General features: G+C 47.5%; 1 non-coding gene across 1 annotated transcript; it reads left to right on the top strand.

Annotated features, from left to right (window-relative positions):
* Positions 1-307: 307 nt before the first annotated feature.
* Positions 308-426, top strand: LOC138838485 (small nucleolar RNA SNORA26). The gene has a single exon (XR_011375623.1). It is a non-coding gene; the product is annotated as a small nucleolar RNA SNORA26 (small nucleolar RNA).
* The last annotated feature ends 17,228 nt before the right edge of the window (positions 427-17,654 follow it).

The following is a 17,654-nucleotide window of genomic DNA, read 5'->3' on the forward strand; positions in this document are numbered from 1 at the left end:
CAGTGATAGTGTCCAGGTCATGAGTTCATGCCCTAGGACTTAAAAATTAAGCTGAGCGCCAGTGGTTCATACCTATAATCCTACCTACTGGAGAAGTTGAGATCTGAGGATCACAGTTCAAAGCCAGTCCCAGCATGAAAGCAGACCCAACTCTTATCTCCAATGAACCACCAGAAAACCAGAAGTGCCACTGTGGCCCAAGTGGTAGAACTCTTGCTTGAGATTAATTGCTTAGGAACAGTGCCCTGGCCCAGAGTTCAAGCCCCATGATCAACAACAACAAAAGAAAGATGACTACGCCCTTCCTGTGCCCTTTTAAGGTTGACCCATGTCTTAACATGCTAACACAGAAGGGTAAATGAAATCTCCACAAAACCCAGAGATGAGACAGTAAATCTCCTCTTTGGATCCTCTCGAGTTACAACTGAAAAAAATAAATAAAGATGACTAGTGGTGCTTAGGCACCAGTAGTTCAACATCTGTCATCCTAGTTACAGGAGACTGAATCCTGAGGATGGCAGTTTTCAGCCAGTCCAGGAAGAAAATCCTTGAGTTGCTTTTTTTGAGGACAGATAAAACCTCAGACTTAGAGCTGTGTCAAGTGGCAGAGTAACTGACAGCCAAGGGGGAAAAGGCTAAGGGACAGGGCTAAGCCCTCAATTCGATCCTCAGTACCAGCATAAAGAAGAAAGTGTAATGCTCATGAGTCTCATAGAATACTAGTCTCAGGGCTGGGCATGTGGCTCAGTGGTAGAGTGCCTGCCTCACATGCATGAAACCCTGGGTTCAATTCCTCCGTACCACACACACAGAAAAAGCCTAAAGTGCTGGGGCTCAAGGGGTAGAGAGCTAGCCTTGAGCACAGAGAGGCTCAGGAAAGGTGGCCTGTTCCTGAGTTCAAGCCCAAGATTGGGAGAAAAAGAAAAAGAAAAAAAAAGCAAATGGAGTCCTGTCCAAATCCAGGTGCAGTGGAGAACCCGTGGCTGATTTCCTGCTGCGACATGACTACAGGAAGCCGCTGGCACCTGTGCATTGAGCACTGACCATGGAGCCCACTAACTCACTCGGGGCCAGACTGCTTCACCACAGGGGCTGTGAAGCCTTCCACACCTTGCTGCAGCCCTGAGTGCCAGCTCACCACACTACACATGGTGAAGCTGACATCCACCTCTGAATCACTGGAGTGATTCCTCAACCTCCCCAGACCTATCATCATTCACAATGCAGCATCTTCCTTTTCCACACTTGGTTGAATACAAGAGGGGCTGGAAGCCCCCAGGGTGGCAGGCAGCATGGGGAGGTGGGGACACAGCTGTGGTGAAGACACCTTGCAGAGTCTGACCAGCAGGGGGCAGGAGAGGCCGGCCTAGTGCAGAGAAGCCTGTTGTCAGCACACACAAAGCCCACACCTGAGGCTCCTGAGCCAACTGTGAGGAGTGTCCAGGGCTTTGGCATCTGGCCAGCAGGGAGGGGCTCTGGGAAGGAGGGCCTTGCTCCAGGGACTGGCTCTCATTGCCAGATCTTGTGCCCACCTGTGAGGCAAATGGCCAAGCTGGGTTCCCTGTAGTCAGAGTGCAGACAGGGACTTGATGTATTCTTAGGCCTGTGACCCAGACTCTGGGGAGTTCCTCAGAGCCATGGTGCCACAGCCAATGCCCAGCACAAGGACGCTGCCCTACCATCAGCTGACTGCAGCAATGAAAAACTCCAAGGGGCTCCTCAGGCACCTGAGGAGAGAGCAAATGGAGAACTGCTGGAGACATTCGGGTGGGTCAGCCTCAGAGGAGAGGACCATGTGGAACAGGATCCAGGCTGCTGTGACCACAGCCAGGATGCTGTGTGGTGAAGAGCCTGACTGCAGTCACACCACTCTCCAGAGGTCTGACCCCAAGGGCAGGTGTCCTGGAATGCTGGTATTCCCCAGACCCCACACAGCAGACAGGTTCTCTGCAGTTCAATAGGCAGAGAAGGCTTCAGAAGTACAAAGCAATCAAGATGTCACTCAAGTTCTAGAAAGAATGACAATGGAAAGAAGGATCCCAGGGAGGAAGGAAGGAGAAGAGGAAGGAAGGAAAGGAGGAAGGCCTTGTGGACATGGCTCAGTGTGGAGATCTTGACTGGCAGCACAACACCCCAGCATCTAACTCAAGCACAGAAAGATGGTATAACATGTGCTAAAATAGAAAGGAGTGCTGAATTATTTTCTGTACTCCTACCTACTCAAAAGGCTAAGGTCTGAGGATCGGGGTTCCATGTCAACCCGGGCAGTAGAATCTTTGATACATTTATAATCATGATATTTTTAAAAAAACAGAAAGGGAGGGGCTGGGAAGGTGGCTCAGTGGTAGAGAGCTTGCCTTGCATGCATGAGGCCCTGGGTTCGATTCCTCAGCCCTATATAAGTAAAAAGAAAAAAGCCGGAATGGCACTGTGGTTCAAGTGGTAGAGCACTAGCCTTGAGCTGAAGAGCTGAGGGACAGCGCCCAGGCCCAGAGTTCAGGCCCCACAACCGTACCCTCCCCCCCAAAAAAAACCAGAAAGGGCGCTATGACTCAAGTAGTATAGTACTAATATTTGTCCCCAATGAAAGTGTCAGGACTTGAGTTCAATGCACAGGACACACACCCATACACAGAGAGACAAGCTTGGGGTGACATTTTGCTGTGCATTATCCCTGACCAGTGAGTGGCCCTGAGCTCAGAGCTAGAAGTGGATGGGGCCATGAAGAGGCAGATTCAGCTGTGTTCTGAGAAGCTGTAGATTCTGTTTGCCTCCACTTTTGACTCTGCCTGTAGAATACAAAGTACTCTCCGTGTGCTTCATCTGGACTCTATCCAGGAGCTGGTTCTGGATGATTTGTGGCATCACAGAACAGTGGAAAGTATGGTTCCTTATCTGGGCCAGATGAAGAACCTTCGCATGATTTCCCTCTCCAAGATAAATGTGGTATATTGTATTTTCAGTGTGAATTACTTCTTCATGGAACTGCTGCAGCAGATCAGTCTTGAGCAACTTTATATGCATCAGGTCATCTTCCTTTATGGGGATCTACAGAAGGTCCTGCGGTTAGCAGGGTAGAAGAACTAGAGTTGCGCCGACCTTGTGTTGGACAGATATGAACGGCCTCAACTGTGAGTGGTGAGCATGCTGATAAGGTATAGTGAGGAAACACAGGAGGAAGTGCATTCTCCAGTTTACTGTTAGTTCTCATCTGGTATCTCAATCTAATTAGCAAGCAGTGTGCATGCTGGGAGCGTGCTCAGGGCAGGAAGCCCACTGTGGAGTCCTATGTAGAAGTGAGTGGCTGTGAGTTCCTCTATAGGAAGCAAGTCTGAGCTCACAGGATAGAAACTGGAAACAAGGGGACAGGAAAGGATGCTGTGCTGCGATGCTCAGATGCATGGGTGGTTGGGCCCTGCGGGCAGGAAGCCCAGTGCTGTGTCCAGACAGTGAGGAGAGGAGAAAGGAGAGGATAGTGGCCAGGGCCAGGCTCAGGTGGCACTGACAGGCATCAGGCTGGGATGGTGGAGTGACAGGGGTCTCAGCCAGCAGCATCGTGTGGTTGGTCTCCCTCGGTGCTGACCATCTCCTACCCGAGTCTGCTCTGCTCACCACCACCATTCACCCCAGTCTCTCTGCTCTCTCCTCAGGACCCTCAAGCTTCTGACCAGTCTGTCTTTCAGTTCAAGTCCACTGAATGAAGCAGACCTGAGGTGTCTGTCCCTGTGTCCATGCACCAGTCAGCTCAAGCACCTGTGTCTCAGGACCGTGTATTTGGGTCATTGGAGTCTGGAGCTCTTCTGGGCTCCGCTGGAGAAATGCCTGGCACTGTGGAGACCCTGGCCTTAGAGCACTGTGGGATCACTGAGGCCCAGCTCTCTGCCATCCTGCCACCCTGAGCCAGAGCTGCCAGCGAGCTGGTTCAGTGTCTATGGGAACCACATCTCCATGGCTGCTCTATAGAACCTGCTGAGCCACACAGCCAGGCTGAGGCAGTTACAGCGAGGGCTGTACCCGGCCCCTATGGAGTGCAATCAGTTGCAATATTTGAATGCGTATCAAGGCAAGGAGGAGAGATTTTCCCAGTGAGCTTAGAGCAGATCCTAATGGACATAAAGCCAGCCCATAATATCCATGTCGAGACTTACTCCTCTAATTTCTGTGAAATGTATCAATTCTATGGCCTGACACCCAATGGTTAGGAAGTCCCAGTGAAATATCCCTTTTCAAAGGAATTTAGATAATACAGCCTTTGTGCACTTTACTAGTTTGTGTTGTTTTCTTAAGGTCCCTTGGAAATGAACATGAATGTCCCCTTTAGGACCCCAGTATATCCTAAAGGGGATGCAAATCCCAGGCAGGCCAATCCCCAGAGATAAAGAAAGGTGAATACAGCTTCCTCTGAGTTCCAGTTTAAATATCAGGAACGTGATGTGGGGTGTTCTGGGAACCATGGCCATCTGTATTCTGTGTTCTCAACAAAGTAATCTGACTAAAATGGTTCAGCCTAGATGGTTCTATGGCAATGGCACAGCCTGATGAAGCCATTTACTCTGTTTATTTTACTTTCTGGTAATAAATAATATTTTTATTTTATTTTTTGGTTGTGGGGCCTGAACTCTGGGCCTGGGCACTGTCCCTCAGCTCTTCAGCTCAAGGCTAGGGCTCTACCACTTGAGCCACAGCTCCACTCCCAACTTTTTCTGCTTATGTGGTACTGAGGAATCAAACCCAGGGACTCATGTATGCAAAGCAAGCGTTTTACCACTGAGCCACCTTCCCAGCCCTGATAATAAATATTATTATAAGCAGGGAGCCAGTGGCTCATGCCTGTCATCCTAGCTACAGTAGGCTCAGATGTGAGGTTTGAAGTTGGAATCCAACCTCAAGCAGGAAAATCTGAAACTGTTATCTCCAATTAAGCACCCAGAAAAGCCTGAAGTGGATTTGTGGCTCAACTGACAGAGTGCTAACCTTGAGAAAAGCAATGCAGACAGCATTCAGTTTCTGAATTCATGACAGAGGTCCAGGACATACACAAACACCAAAAAGCAATAAGAAAATCAGCTGGCCACTGGTGACTCATGTATAATCCTAGATACTTAGGATGCTGAGGTCTGAGGATCCAGGTTCAAAGCCAACCCAGGCAGAAAAGTCTGTGAGGTTTATCTCCAATAAGTTCTTATCTCCAGAAGTGGTGCTGTGACTCAAGTTGTAGAGCTCTAGCTTGAGAAACAGAATCTCAGGGACAGTGTCCAGGGTGTGTCCCAGCATCAATGAATGGTGCGCACATGCACACACACACACACATGCACACACACACACACACACACACACACACACACACACACACAAGCCAGTTGCTGGTGATGCATGCCTGTAATCCTATCTATGCAGGAGACTAAGATCTGAGGTTAGGGGTTTGAACGCAGCCCAGCCAGCAAAGTCCTGGAGTCTCTTATCTACCATTAATCACAGAAAATGCCAGAAGTGGTGCTTTGGTTCAAAGTGGTAGAATGCTAGTCTTGAGCAAAAGGAGCCCAGAGACAGCACCCAGGCCTAGAGTTTAAGCCCCAGGACTGGCCAAAAAATAAAAAAAGACAAAACCAGCCTATTGCTTACATCTGTAATTCCCGCTACTCAGGAGGGTGAGAACTGGTGTGGTTTAAGAGAGAGCGACAGCACTGAGCAAGTAAGGCCATTAGGATTGTGAGTTTAAACCTTCCAGAAAAATCCAGCTTGTTTGGTTGCAATCCATTATTGCTAGGTCTCCATAGAGGGAAATAAAAGAGTTCAAGAGCACCCACCTGTGGTCCTGGCTCCTCAAGGGATTTGAAGATTATGGGATTATAATTCCAACTCAACTGGAGCTGGAAAAGTGGGACTTGTATCTGTGATTAAACCACCAAAAAAGCCTGGAGAGAAGCTGTGATGCCAGTGATAGAGCACCTGCTTTGAAAAAAAAATGATCCAAAAAAAGGCAACATCATCCAGACTGAGAGTTCAAGCCCCAGTACTGGCACCAAGGAAAAAGATTCATAGAAACTTGGATAGAAGGGCTGGGAAGGTGGCTCAGTGGTAGAGTGCTTGCCTAGCATGCATGAAGCCCTGGGTTCCATTCCTCAGTACCATAGACACAGAAAAAGCCAGAAGTGGTGCTAGAGTGCTAGCCTTGAGCAAGAGAAGTTCAAGGACAGTGCCCAGGCACTGAGTTGTGACCCCAAGATGGGCCAAAAGGAAAAAGAAAAGAAAAGAAAGAAGAAGAAGAAAGAAAGTTGGATAGAAACCTAATTTTTTTTTTTTTTGGCTGGTTCTGGGGCTTTAACTCAGGGCCTGGCCACTGTCCGTTAGCTTCTCTGTGCTCAAGGCAAGAGCTCTACCACTTGAGCCACAGCACCACTTCTGGCTTTTTCTGATTATGTGGTACTGAGGAATGGAACCCAGGGCTTCATGCATGCTAGGCAAGCACTCTACCACTAAGCCACCTTCCCAGCCCCTAGAAACCTAATTTTAAGCCTGACACCAGTACCTAATAACCAGTATCTACTAATGAAGGGTTAAAGTTTTGAGGCAGTGACCACTTGTTGCTTGTTGGTAGCAGAGCAACACGTGGTGCTAAACCACCTGATTGTGTGCCTTTATAAGACCTGCAAATCCTCAGCTTGGGGCTCTCCTCCTATGCTCCGCTGTGAAAGAGTGTAGGACAAGGCCTGAGCTGCAGCCTGTCTAAATAAAACCTTAAAACAGCTGTAGAGTCTGACTCTTGGTGTTCTTCTTGGTGGGGGTCCTGCGACCTTGGCATAACATATTAGTGGGGGCTCATCCGGGATCCCCCCAAAGACCCCTGAGACCTCAGACTCCAAAGGTAAAACAGCGCTGTCTTTGTTAATTTGTCTTGTCCTGTCATTTGTCTGTTTTACTTTCATTTTCCCTTGTGAGGACGGCCGCTCCGATTCATAAAGGTTTGTCAAAATGGACATGCTTGCAAAACAACCCTGGAGGAACTGGGAGACATCCCAGATCCTTTTGTGGGGCGGGGGTAACCCTGCCATATGGAGCAGGGGTCCTTGGAACCCCGCCGTGTGAATTGTGGGGCGGGGGTCCGTTCGGTGTTGGGCTGGAACTGACCAAGAGGGCCTCCTAACCGAGGCCCAACTCACCCATGTGGGTCTGCTCCTTCTGCTATGGGGCATGGGTGTCCCATTACAGGAGTCAGCGGACCAATTCGGGAGATCTCCACTTCGTAAGCTTTTTTTCATAACTGTCAGGCCTGTGTGTGTTTTGTTTGTACTGTTTATTATTTTTTGGACTGTACAACTGACGGGACTGGAAACCATGGGCACCACTCCATCTAGTCCCCTAGACTTACAAAAAGAAACTGAGAAAGAGGAAAAGAAAAGATACCCCCTGGTTTTTCAGGCAGATAACTTGGAAGAAGAAATGTTTCCTCCCCCATACTCCCCTTCCCAGGTTCCTTTTGCAGAACCTGAGAATGATCAAGAGGAGGAGGGAGCTATAGAATCCTCAGTACCTGCCCTTAAAGTTTCTGAGGGGCCAATCACTCGATGACGCCGTGGGATCACCCCCCTTCTAATGCAGCTGCTTTTCCCTTATGCGCCGTAGGTCCTGTGGATGTGGATCATCAACAGCAACTCCAGTATTGGCCATTTTCTACCAGTGATCTATACAATTGGTGCACCCAAAATGCCTTTTCTGAGAAACCCTAGGATTTAATTCATTTGCTTGAAACTATTCTCTTTACTCATCAGCCCACTTGGGATGATTACAGTCAGCTTTTACAGGTCCTTTTTACCACCAAAGAGAGAGACCGTATCCGAGAGGTGGCCCGGAAACATATCCCTGGCCCCACAGGAGCGCCCATCACGGATCCTGCCCTGATCGCTGCCTATTTTCCTGAGATCCGACCAACATGGGACTACAATATGGTTGAAGGTAGGGAGCGACTCCTCGTCTACCTCCAGGCTCTGTTGGCAGGTTTCAAGGCGGCGGCTTGCCGACCTACTAATATGGCCAAAGTTTATGATGTTAGACAGGGAGGAAGTGAAAGTCTGGCAGCATATCTTGAGTGGCTCATGGAAGCTTTTAGTCAATATACCCCATATGATCTTGAGATCCAGAAGTCGGCTCAGATGATTGTTTGCCTATATAAATCAAGCTGCACCAGACATAAAGCAAAAGTTGCAGGCTCTAGGCAGACTTGGTGAAAAGACTATTAGGGATCTAGTAGCCGTGGCAGAAAAGGTTTACAATAAGAGAGACGGAGGAGCAAAGACAGGAAAGGAAGGACAGAGAATGTGAAATTGAGCGTGAAAAGAGAGACTGGGCCAAGGAAAAGAGTTTGGCTAGAATTCTGGAGCAACAACAGGTACAACATAAGAAGGACCTCAGGGAAATCTTGGCTAAAAATCTCCCAGAATTTCATTGGACTGAGCAGATGCAAAAAGCCTTTGAGGCAATTAAGAGAAGCCTTTTGGAAGTCCCTGCCTTGGGCTTACCTGCTGTGAACAGCAGGCTAAACATATTCATGGCTAAACATATTCATGGCTAAACATATTCAGGCTAAACATATTCATGGCTAAACATAAAGGAATAGCAAAGGCAGTGCTCACCTAGCCAATTGGACCTTGGAAGCCACCAGTTGCTTATTTGTCAAAGAAATTAGACCTTGTTGCTGCTGGGTGGCCTCCGTGCCTAAGAATAATAGCCACAGCAGCTCTCTTAGTAAAAGACGCTGATAAATTGACTCTGGGACAAAACCTGACTGTAGCCACTCCACACGCTCTAGAGGGGGTGCTAAGACAACCGCCCAACCGGTGGATAAGCAATGCCCCCATGGTCCATTACCAGACCTTGTTACTTAACCCCACGTGGATCAGCTTTTGTGTACACATAGCATTAAACCCAGCTACTCTGCTGCCGGATCCAGATCTGGAAGCGCCCCTGCATGACTGTGAGCAGATCCTGGCCCAAGTATATAGTCTCAGGCCAGACTTGTTGGACTCACCACTATCACATGCTGAGCATACCTGGTTCACAGATGGCAGCAGTTTCATTCCAGATGGAAAAAGGTACGTGGGCACAGCAGTCACCACGGACACTGAGATAGTGTGGGCAGAAGCACTCCCCCAGGGAACATCTGCACAAACAGCAGAGCTAGTGGCACTAACAAAAGCCCTATAGATGGGGGGCTGGGAAGGTGGCTCAGTGGTAGAGTGCTTGCCTTGCATGCCTGAGGCCCCAGTTCAATTCCTCAGCACCACATAATCAGAAAAAAAAAAAAGCCAGAAGTGGTGCTGTGGCTCAAGTGGTAGAGCACTAGCCTTGAGCTGAAGAGCTGAGGGACAACGTCCAGGCCCAGAGTTCAAGCCCCATGACCGGACCCAAACAAACAAACAAAAGCCCTACAGATGGGAAAAGGGAAGAGACTAAACATTTACACGGACAGTTGGTATGCTTTTGCCACCGTGCATGTCCATGGAGCCATTTACCAAGAGAGAGGGCTGCTGACAGCTGAGGGAAAGACTATTAAAAACAAACAAGAAAATTTAAGCCTCATCCAGGCCATATGGGAACCAGCAAATATTGCCATTATGCACTGCCCTGGCCATCAAAAGGGAACTGATTCTATAACCAAAGGAAATAACTTGGCCGATCAGGCAGCTAAGGAAGCGGTCCTCCAGCCCAGAGCGGAAGTACTGACTCTAGTACTAGACCCAGGGCCACGAGCTTTGCCTCCTGAGCCTCAGTACTCCCAAGAAGACTTGGAGTGGATAAAGAAAATTCCCATGGCCTATAAACTCCTGGACAGAGAAGGAAACAAAGACTGGTGGAAAACTGATGAGGGGAAACTTATCTTGCCACAAAGATTGGGCAAGGGGATTCTTAAGAGAATCCATCGGGTCTGTCACATGGGAACCCGAAGATGGCACGACTTGCTCCGACACTCAGAAGTAAAAATTAGGCAAGGAAATCAACTCATTGAGGACATTAAAGCCTGTCTGCTCACCAATGCCCACAATCAACCGGTTACAAAAGGAGCTCGCCTCCGTGGAGATAGGCCAGGTGTGTATTGGGAAGTAGACTTCACAGAAATTAAAACTGGAAAATCTGGATATAAATATTTGCTAGTTTTTGTAGGCACTTTTTCAGGATGGGTTGAAGCCTACCCAACAAAGCATTAGACCAAGAACATCGTGGCTAAGAAGATCCTGGAAGAAATCCTACACAGGTATGGCTTCCCATCCACCATTGGGTCGGACAATGGATGGGCCTTCATCTCAAAAGTAAGTCAAGGAATAGCCGCGGCACTGGGGACGGATTGGAAATTGCACTGTGCTTATAGACCCCAGAGTTCAGGGCAGGTAGAAAGAATGAATCGGATTCTAAAAGAGGCCTTAACTAACTTGGCCTTAGAGACTGGTGTAGACTGGGTATCGCTCCTTCCTTTTAGAGTAAGAAATTCACCCTATCAGCTTGGCCTTACTCCTTTTGAAATAATTGCTTGCTGATTTGGATGATACTGAATTTCTGTGTAAGCTTGATTATTTATAGCTGGTGCATAAGAGTATGTGGCCCCAACTAAAAGCCACATTCTATTCTGCTTCTATATCTACCCCCTATTTGTTTAAACCAGGGGACTGGGTGTTTTTTCAAAGGCACAACTTGAGATCTCTGGAACCACAGTGGAAGGGACCTTACATGGTGCTACTGGCTACACCCACTGCCCTTAAGGTGGAAGGCATCGCTGCTTGGATCCACTGCTCCCACGCCAGACTGGCTGAACCCTTTGCCCTGGACGACCGTGAGGAAACATGGGAAGTCTCCAAGCATCCTACCCAACCAATCCGCATATGCCTCAAGAAAAGAAAAATGAACTGATTGTTATTGGTATTGTTGTTTAATAGTATGGCTAAGGTCAGAGAGGGACTAGTCAAGATCGAGAGCTGTTGGAGTTTAGTTTTGGGCCGGAGCCACAAGATTGTGTCTCAGGACCATAAGTCAAGGGGGGGGGAATGAAGGATTAAAGTTTTGAGGCAGTGACCACTTGTTGCTTGTTTGTAGCAGAGCAACACGTGGTGCTAAACCACCTGGTTGTGTGCCTTTATAAGACCTGCAAATCCTTAGCTTGGGGCTCTCCTCCTAGGCTCTGCTGTGTCAGAGTGTAGGACGAGGCCCGAGCTGCAGCCCATCTAATAAAACCTTAAAACAGCTGTAGAGTCTGACTCTCGGTGGTCTTCTTGGTGGGGGTCCTGCCACTTTGGCATAACACTAAGGAGGCTGAGTTCTGAGGTTTTCAGTTCAAAGCTAGCCAGTGCAGGAAAGTGTGAGCATTTTTTTTTTGTTAGTCTTGGAGCTTGAACTCTGGGCTTGGGCGCTGTCCCTCAGCTCTTCAGCTCAAGGTGAGCACTCTACCACTTAGACACAGTGCCACTTCTGGTTTTCTAGTGTTTTATTGGAGATAAGACTTTCATGGACTTTCTGCCTGGGCTGGATCCTTAGATCTCAGGCTTCCCAGTAGCTAGGATTACAGGCATGAGCCACCGGTGCCTGGCTCTGTGAGACTTTTACAATGATCTGCATTTCTTCCCCCAAGCAGAAGTGAAGCTCTGGCTCAAAGGGATAGATGTTAGACTTAAGCAAAAAAGCTCAGGGACAGCGCTAAGGCCCAGAGTGCAAGTCACAGGACTCACCAAAAAAAAAAAAAAAAAAAAAAAAAAAAAAAAAAAAAAAAAAAAAGAGAAATTGCTAATAAAGCTAGGTACCAGTGGCTAGACATCTGTAATCATAGCTACCCAGAAGACTTTCTGAGGATTGGAATTCTATGCCATCTCAGGCAAGAATATCCTTGAGACTCTTATCTCCAATTAGCTTTCTATTAGGATAGACCAAGCTCCAGACTTGGAGATGTGTCAAGTGGGTGGCAGACTTCTAGTCAAGAGTGGAAAAAGCTAAGGGACAGAGCCAAGGCACTGAGTTCAAACCTTAATACATGGGGAAAAAAGAAGAAAAGAAAAAGAGAGAGAAAGAAAGAAAGAAAGAAAAAGAATGAAAGAAAGGAAAGAAAGCAAAAAGAAGGAAAGAGAAAGAAGAGCTCAATGGAGCACTGGAGGCTTACTTCTGTAATCATAGTACTCAGGAGGCTGAGATCTAAGGATCATGGTTGAGAGCCAGGAGGAAAGTCCCTGAGACTCTTACCTCTGATTAACCACCAAAAACCCAGAAGTGGCACTGTTTCAAAGTGGTAGAGTGCTAAATTGGAGCTGAAGAGCTCAGGAACAGCGCCTAGGCCCAGAGTTTAAACCCCACGACCAACAAAAAAAGAAAAAAGAAAGAAAGGAAAGGAGGGAAGGAGGGAAGGAGGGAAGGAGGGAAGGAGGGAAGGAGGGAAGGAAGGAAGGAAGGAAGGAAGGAAGGAAGGAAGGAAGGAAGGAAGGAAGGAAGGAAGGAAGGAAGGAAGGAAAGAAGAAAAAGAATTCTCTCAAGTCTCCCTTAGAAATCCAGATTTGATGCAGTGGAGAACCCGTGGCTGATTTCCTGCTGTGACATGACTACAGGAAGCCACTGGTACCTGTGCATTGAGCACTGACCATGTAGCCCACTAACTCAATTGGGGCCAGACTGCTTCACCACAGGGGCTGTGAGGCCTTCCACACCTTGCTGCAGCCCTGAGTGCCAGCTCACCACACTACACATGGTGAAGCTGACATCCACCTCTGAATCACTGGAGTGATTCCTCAACCTCCCCAGACCTATCATCATTCACAATGCAGCATCTTCCTTTTCCACACCTGGTTGAATACAAGAGGGGCTGGAAGCCCCCAGGGTGGCAGGTAGCATGGGGAGGTGGGGACACAGCTGTGGGAGTTAATGGGAAATAAGGGTCTCATGGACTTTTATGCTCAGGCTGGCTTTGAACATTTATTCTCTGAACTCAGCCTCAGGAGTAGTTAGGGTTACAGGATTATATGCATGAGCCACAGGGGACTGGATTTTTTTTTCTGTTTTTGTCAGATGTGGGCTTGAACTCAGGGCTTAGGTGCTCTCCTTGAGCTGTTTTCTTTTAATTTTTTATTGTGATTAAGTGATTACATAATTTCACAAATTTCATAGTATTGTGAGATAGTGATACTTCGTTAAAGTCACAAACACATCCTAACCTTCATGAGGCAAATTGTCATTATCGTGGTCTAGAAAGTTTGTGAATTCTATGAGCTCTGACAATAAAGTTATTTCTTCCACATCGGGTAATATGTACATTTCTTTCCTTTTGCTTAGTGTCAGCTGTTCCCTCTTTCCCTCTCATTCCCTCCCTCCCATCCCTGCCTTGAGTTGCCTACTTCATTTTGATCAATGACCAGTGTAGCTGTTTTATGTTTTCCTGTTTTCCTCTGTTTCTGTGTCTTCCTCCTAGTTTCCCTCCTATGTGTGCATATATACCATATATGTGGTCAGCAGCATGGGGTCTTTAGTAATGATTCAATCAGATGAGTGGAAGTCCTTTGTTTCTCTAGTCCTGTTTACTTTGTTGTATCACCTTACATTTTGGACTTAATATCCACAGATCAAGGAGACGATGTGCCATTTGTCTCTTTATTCTTGGCTTACCTCATTCAGCATGATTTCTTCTAGTTCCATTCATTTCCCTATGAATGCCAATATTTTGTCCTTTCTAATGGCTGCATAATATTCTATTGTATCTAGACACCATGGTTTTTGGATCCATCCATCTGTAGTGGGGCATTGGGTTGTTTCCATATATTGGCTATTGGAAACAATGCTGCAATGAACATGGAGGTGCATGTGTCCTTGTATCCTGGTTCCTGTTGTTCAGGATAGATGCCTAGGAGTGGTATGGCTGTGTCATAGGGGAGGTCTATATTTAGTTTTCTGAGGTACCTCCACACTGCTTTCCAAAGTAGTATATTAGTGTACATTCCCACCAGCAGTGCAATAGGGTTCCTCTTTCTCTACATCCCCTCCAGCATTTGACTTTATGATGTGGGCCATTCTGACTGGGATAAGGTGGTATCTCAGGGTTGTTTTGATTTGCATTTTCTTTACAGCCAGGGATGATGAACATCCCCTCATGTGTTTCTTTGCCATTTTTATCTCTTCTGAGAAGTCTCTCTTTAGTTCCGTTGCCTGTTTAGTAATTGGTTTGTTAGGTTTGGGAGGGATTAGTTTCTTGAGTTCCCTATATATACTGGATATTAGGCCCTTGTCTGATATATTGCTGGTAAATACTTTTTTTTTTTTTTTACAATTAGTTGGCTTTCTTTCTAGTTTGGTTGCTATGTCTTAAGCTGTGCAGAAACCTTTTATTTTAAGGTAGTCTCATTTATCGAGTCTCTCTCCAATTTGTTGTGACCCTGGGACTCTGTTCAGGAAGTTCCTGCTATACCTAATAAGTTCAAGTGTCTCTCCCATTCTGTCCTGCAGTATGTCAGAGGTTGAGGTTTGATGTTAAGGTCTTTAATCCACTTTGTGTTGATGTTAGTGCATGGTGACAGCCTGGGTCCACTTTTTGTTTTCTGCACGTGGCTGCGCAGTTTTCCCAGCACCAGTAGTTGAAGAAGCTATGCTTCTTCCACTGTATGTCTTTGGTTCCTTAGTCAAATATCAGCTGACTTATAGGCATGTGGATTTATTTCTGGATTTCTAATCTATTCCATTGGTCTTCAGGTCTGTTTTTGTGTCAGTACCAAGCTGTCTTTGTTATTATGGCTCTATAGTTGAATTTGAAGTCTGGCATCGATATCCCTCCCTTGTTGTCTTTTTTGCCTACAATTGTTTTGGCCCTTGAGCTATCTTGCTCAAGAATAGTGGTCTAACATTTGGAGGTTTAGCTCTGTAGTGGGGAGGTGTAGTGAGACCACTCAGTCCACAGTGAATGTAAAAGATTTTATTGAGCAAAAAGTGCTGACACGCCAGGACCGCACCTGAAGTCTGGAAACCCAGGAAATACCCCGAGTGCCATCCCACAGTGGCCTTTAAGCATTTTTGGCTAGGGCAGGGAAAGGGGGAGTTTGGGTGTTGGGTTTAGCCAATGATTGTTACAAGAAATTCACACCTCAAGTCCAAATTTCCCACCAAGGTTTTGCTGGTGGGAAGCAGGGGAATAGAACAAAGGGTGGTGATGGTTCAGCTGGGTTAGGGCTCTTAATTGTTGAAAAAATGGCAGAAGTGGAGTTACATAGTTACTAGCTAAAATAGCTAGTTAGGGCTGGGAAGGTGGCTCAGTGGTAGAACACTTGCCTTGCATGCTTGAGGCCCTGGGTTCGATTCCTCAGCACCACATAAGCAAAAAGAAAAAAGCCGGAAGTGGCGCTGTGGCTCAAGTGGTAGAGTGCTAGCCTTGAGCTGAAGAGCTAAGGGACAGCTCCCAAGCCCAGAGTTCAGGCCCCACAACCAGACCCCCCCCCAAAAAAAATAAATAAATAAAATAAAATAGCTAGTTAGTTAACCAGGGAAGTCTTATCCACAGAAAGCACAGTAATATTTATAGCTTAAAATCATTCATTATCCATTTTATACAACCCAAGTCAAATACTATAATATGCCATGCTACTTCCTCTACCATATCAGCTCCTCTACAGGTTTTTTAGTGGTTAATTGGAGATAAGAGTCTCACTGGGACTCTAATACCCAGGTTGGCTTTGAACTGGGATCCTCAGATGTCAGCCTCCTGAGTGGCTAGGATTACAGAGGTGAGCCACTGATGACTGGCTCTTGTTTTGTTCTTTGAGAAGCGATCCACATTATCTAGGAAGGCCTGGCTAGATAACTACTGGCTCCGGTGAGCCTCCTGTCTCAACCTCCAAAACCTCCAAAGTGCTGAGGCTCCAAGACTACGATTCTCAGACTTTCTTTCTTCCTTCCTTCCTTCCTCCCTCCATCCCTCCTTTTTTCCTTCTTCCCTCCCTCCTTCCTCATTAACTTCCTCCCTGATTTTTTGTTTCTATTCTCTCTCTCACCAGAACATCAGTGGTATCTTGTAGGTGTGGTATGTCTGCATATTGAACTACAGAGAACCTGTCTGGTGAGTGTGGTCTGGGAAATACCAGCATTCCAGGACACCTGCCCTTGGGGTCAGACCCCTGGAGAGTGGCTGTGACTGCAGTCAGGCTCTTCACCACACAGCATCCTGGCTGTGGTCACAGCAGCCTGGATCCTGTTCCACATGGTCCTCTCCTTGGAGGCTATCCCCACCCAGCCTGTCTCCAGAATTCTCAGGTGTAGCCATTTGCTCTCTCCTCAGGTCCCTGAGGAGCCCCTTGGAGTTCTTCATTGCTGATGGTAGGTCAGCGTCCTTTTGCTGGGCATTGGCTACAGCATCGTGCCTCTGAGGAACTCCCCAGAATCTGGATCACAGGCCTAATACTACATCGTGTCCCTGCATACACTCTGACTACAGGGAACCCAGGTTGGCCATTTGCCCCACAGGTGGGCACGAGGCCTGGAAGGTTTTAGGTGGCAATGAGAGCCAGTCCCTGGAGCAAGGCCCTCCTTCCCAGAGCCCCTCCCTGCTGGCCAGATGCCAAAGCCCTGGACACTCCTCACAGTTGCCTCAGGAGCCTCAGGTGTGGGCTTTGTGTGTGCTGACAACAGGCTTCTCTGCACTAGGCCGGCCTCTCCTGCCCCCTGCTGGTCAGACTCTGCAAGGTGTCTTCACCACAGCTGTGTCCCCACCTCCCCATGCTGCCTGCCACCCTGGGGGCTTCCAGCCCCTCTTGTATTCAACCAGGTGTGGAAAAGGAAGATGCTGCATTGTGAATGATGATAGGTCTGGGGAGGTTGAGGAATCACTCCAGTGATTCAGAGGTGGATGTCAGCTTCACCATGTGTAGTGTGGTGAGCTGGCACTCAGGGCTGCAGCAAGGTGTGGAAGGCCTCACAGCCCCTGTGGTGAAGCAGTCTGGCCCCAAGTGAGTTAGTGGGCTCCATGGTCAGTGCTCAATGCACAGGTGCCAGCGGCTTCCTGTAGTCATGTCACAGCAGGAAATCAGCCACGGGTTCTCCACTGTACCTGGATTTGGACAGGACTCCATTCCTTTCTTTTTTCTTTTTCTTTTTCTGCCAATCCTGGGCTTGAATTCAGGGACAGACCACCTTTTCTGAGCCTCTCTGTGCTCAAGCCTACACTCTACCCCTTGAGCCCCAGCATCACTTTAGGCTTTTTCTGTGTGTGGTACTGAGGAGTTGAACCCAGGGTTTCATGCATGCTAGGCAAGCACTCTACCACTGAGCCACATTCTGAGCTTGGGTATAATATTCCATGAAAGATGCATGAACATTACATTTTCTTCTTTATACAGGTACTGAGGATTGAATTGAGGGCTTGGTTCTGTCCCTTCGCCTTTTCCCCCTTGGCTGTCAGTCACTCTGCCACTTGACACAGCTCTAAGTCTGAGGTTTTGTCTGTCCTCACAAAAGGCTTATGGGAGATAAGCAACTCAAGGATTTTCTTCCTGGGCTGCCTGGAAACTGCCATCCTCAGGACTCACTCTCCTGTGTACCTAGAATTACAGATATTCAACTTCTGGTGCCTAAGCTTCACTAGTAATTTTGCTTTATTTTTATTGTTGTTCATGGGGCATGCACTCTGGACCTGGGCACTGTTCCTCAGCAATTCA

Source organism: Dipodomys merriami, unplaced genomic scaffold (assembly GCF_024711535.1).
Source record: "Dipodomys merriami isolate MVZ:Mamm:240054 unplaced genomic scaffold, mDipMer1.0.p SCAF_28, whole genome shotgun sequence".
Lineage (NCBI taxonomy): Eukaryota > Metazoa > Chordata > Mammalia > Rodentia > Heteromyidae > Dipodomys > Dipodomys merriami.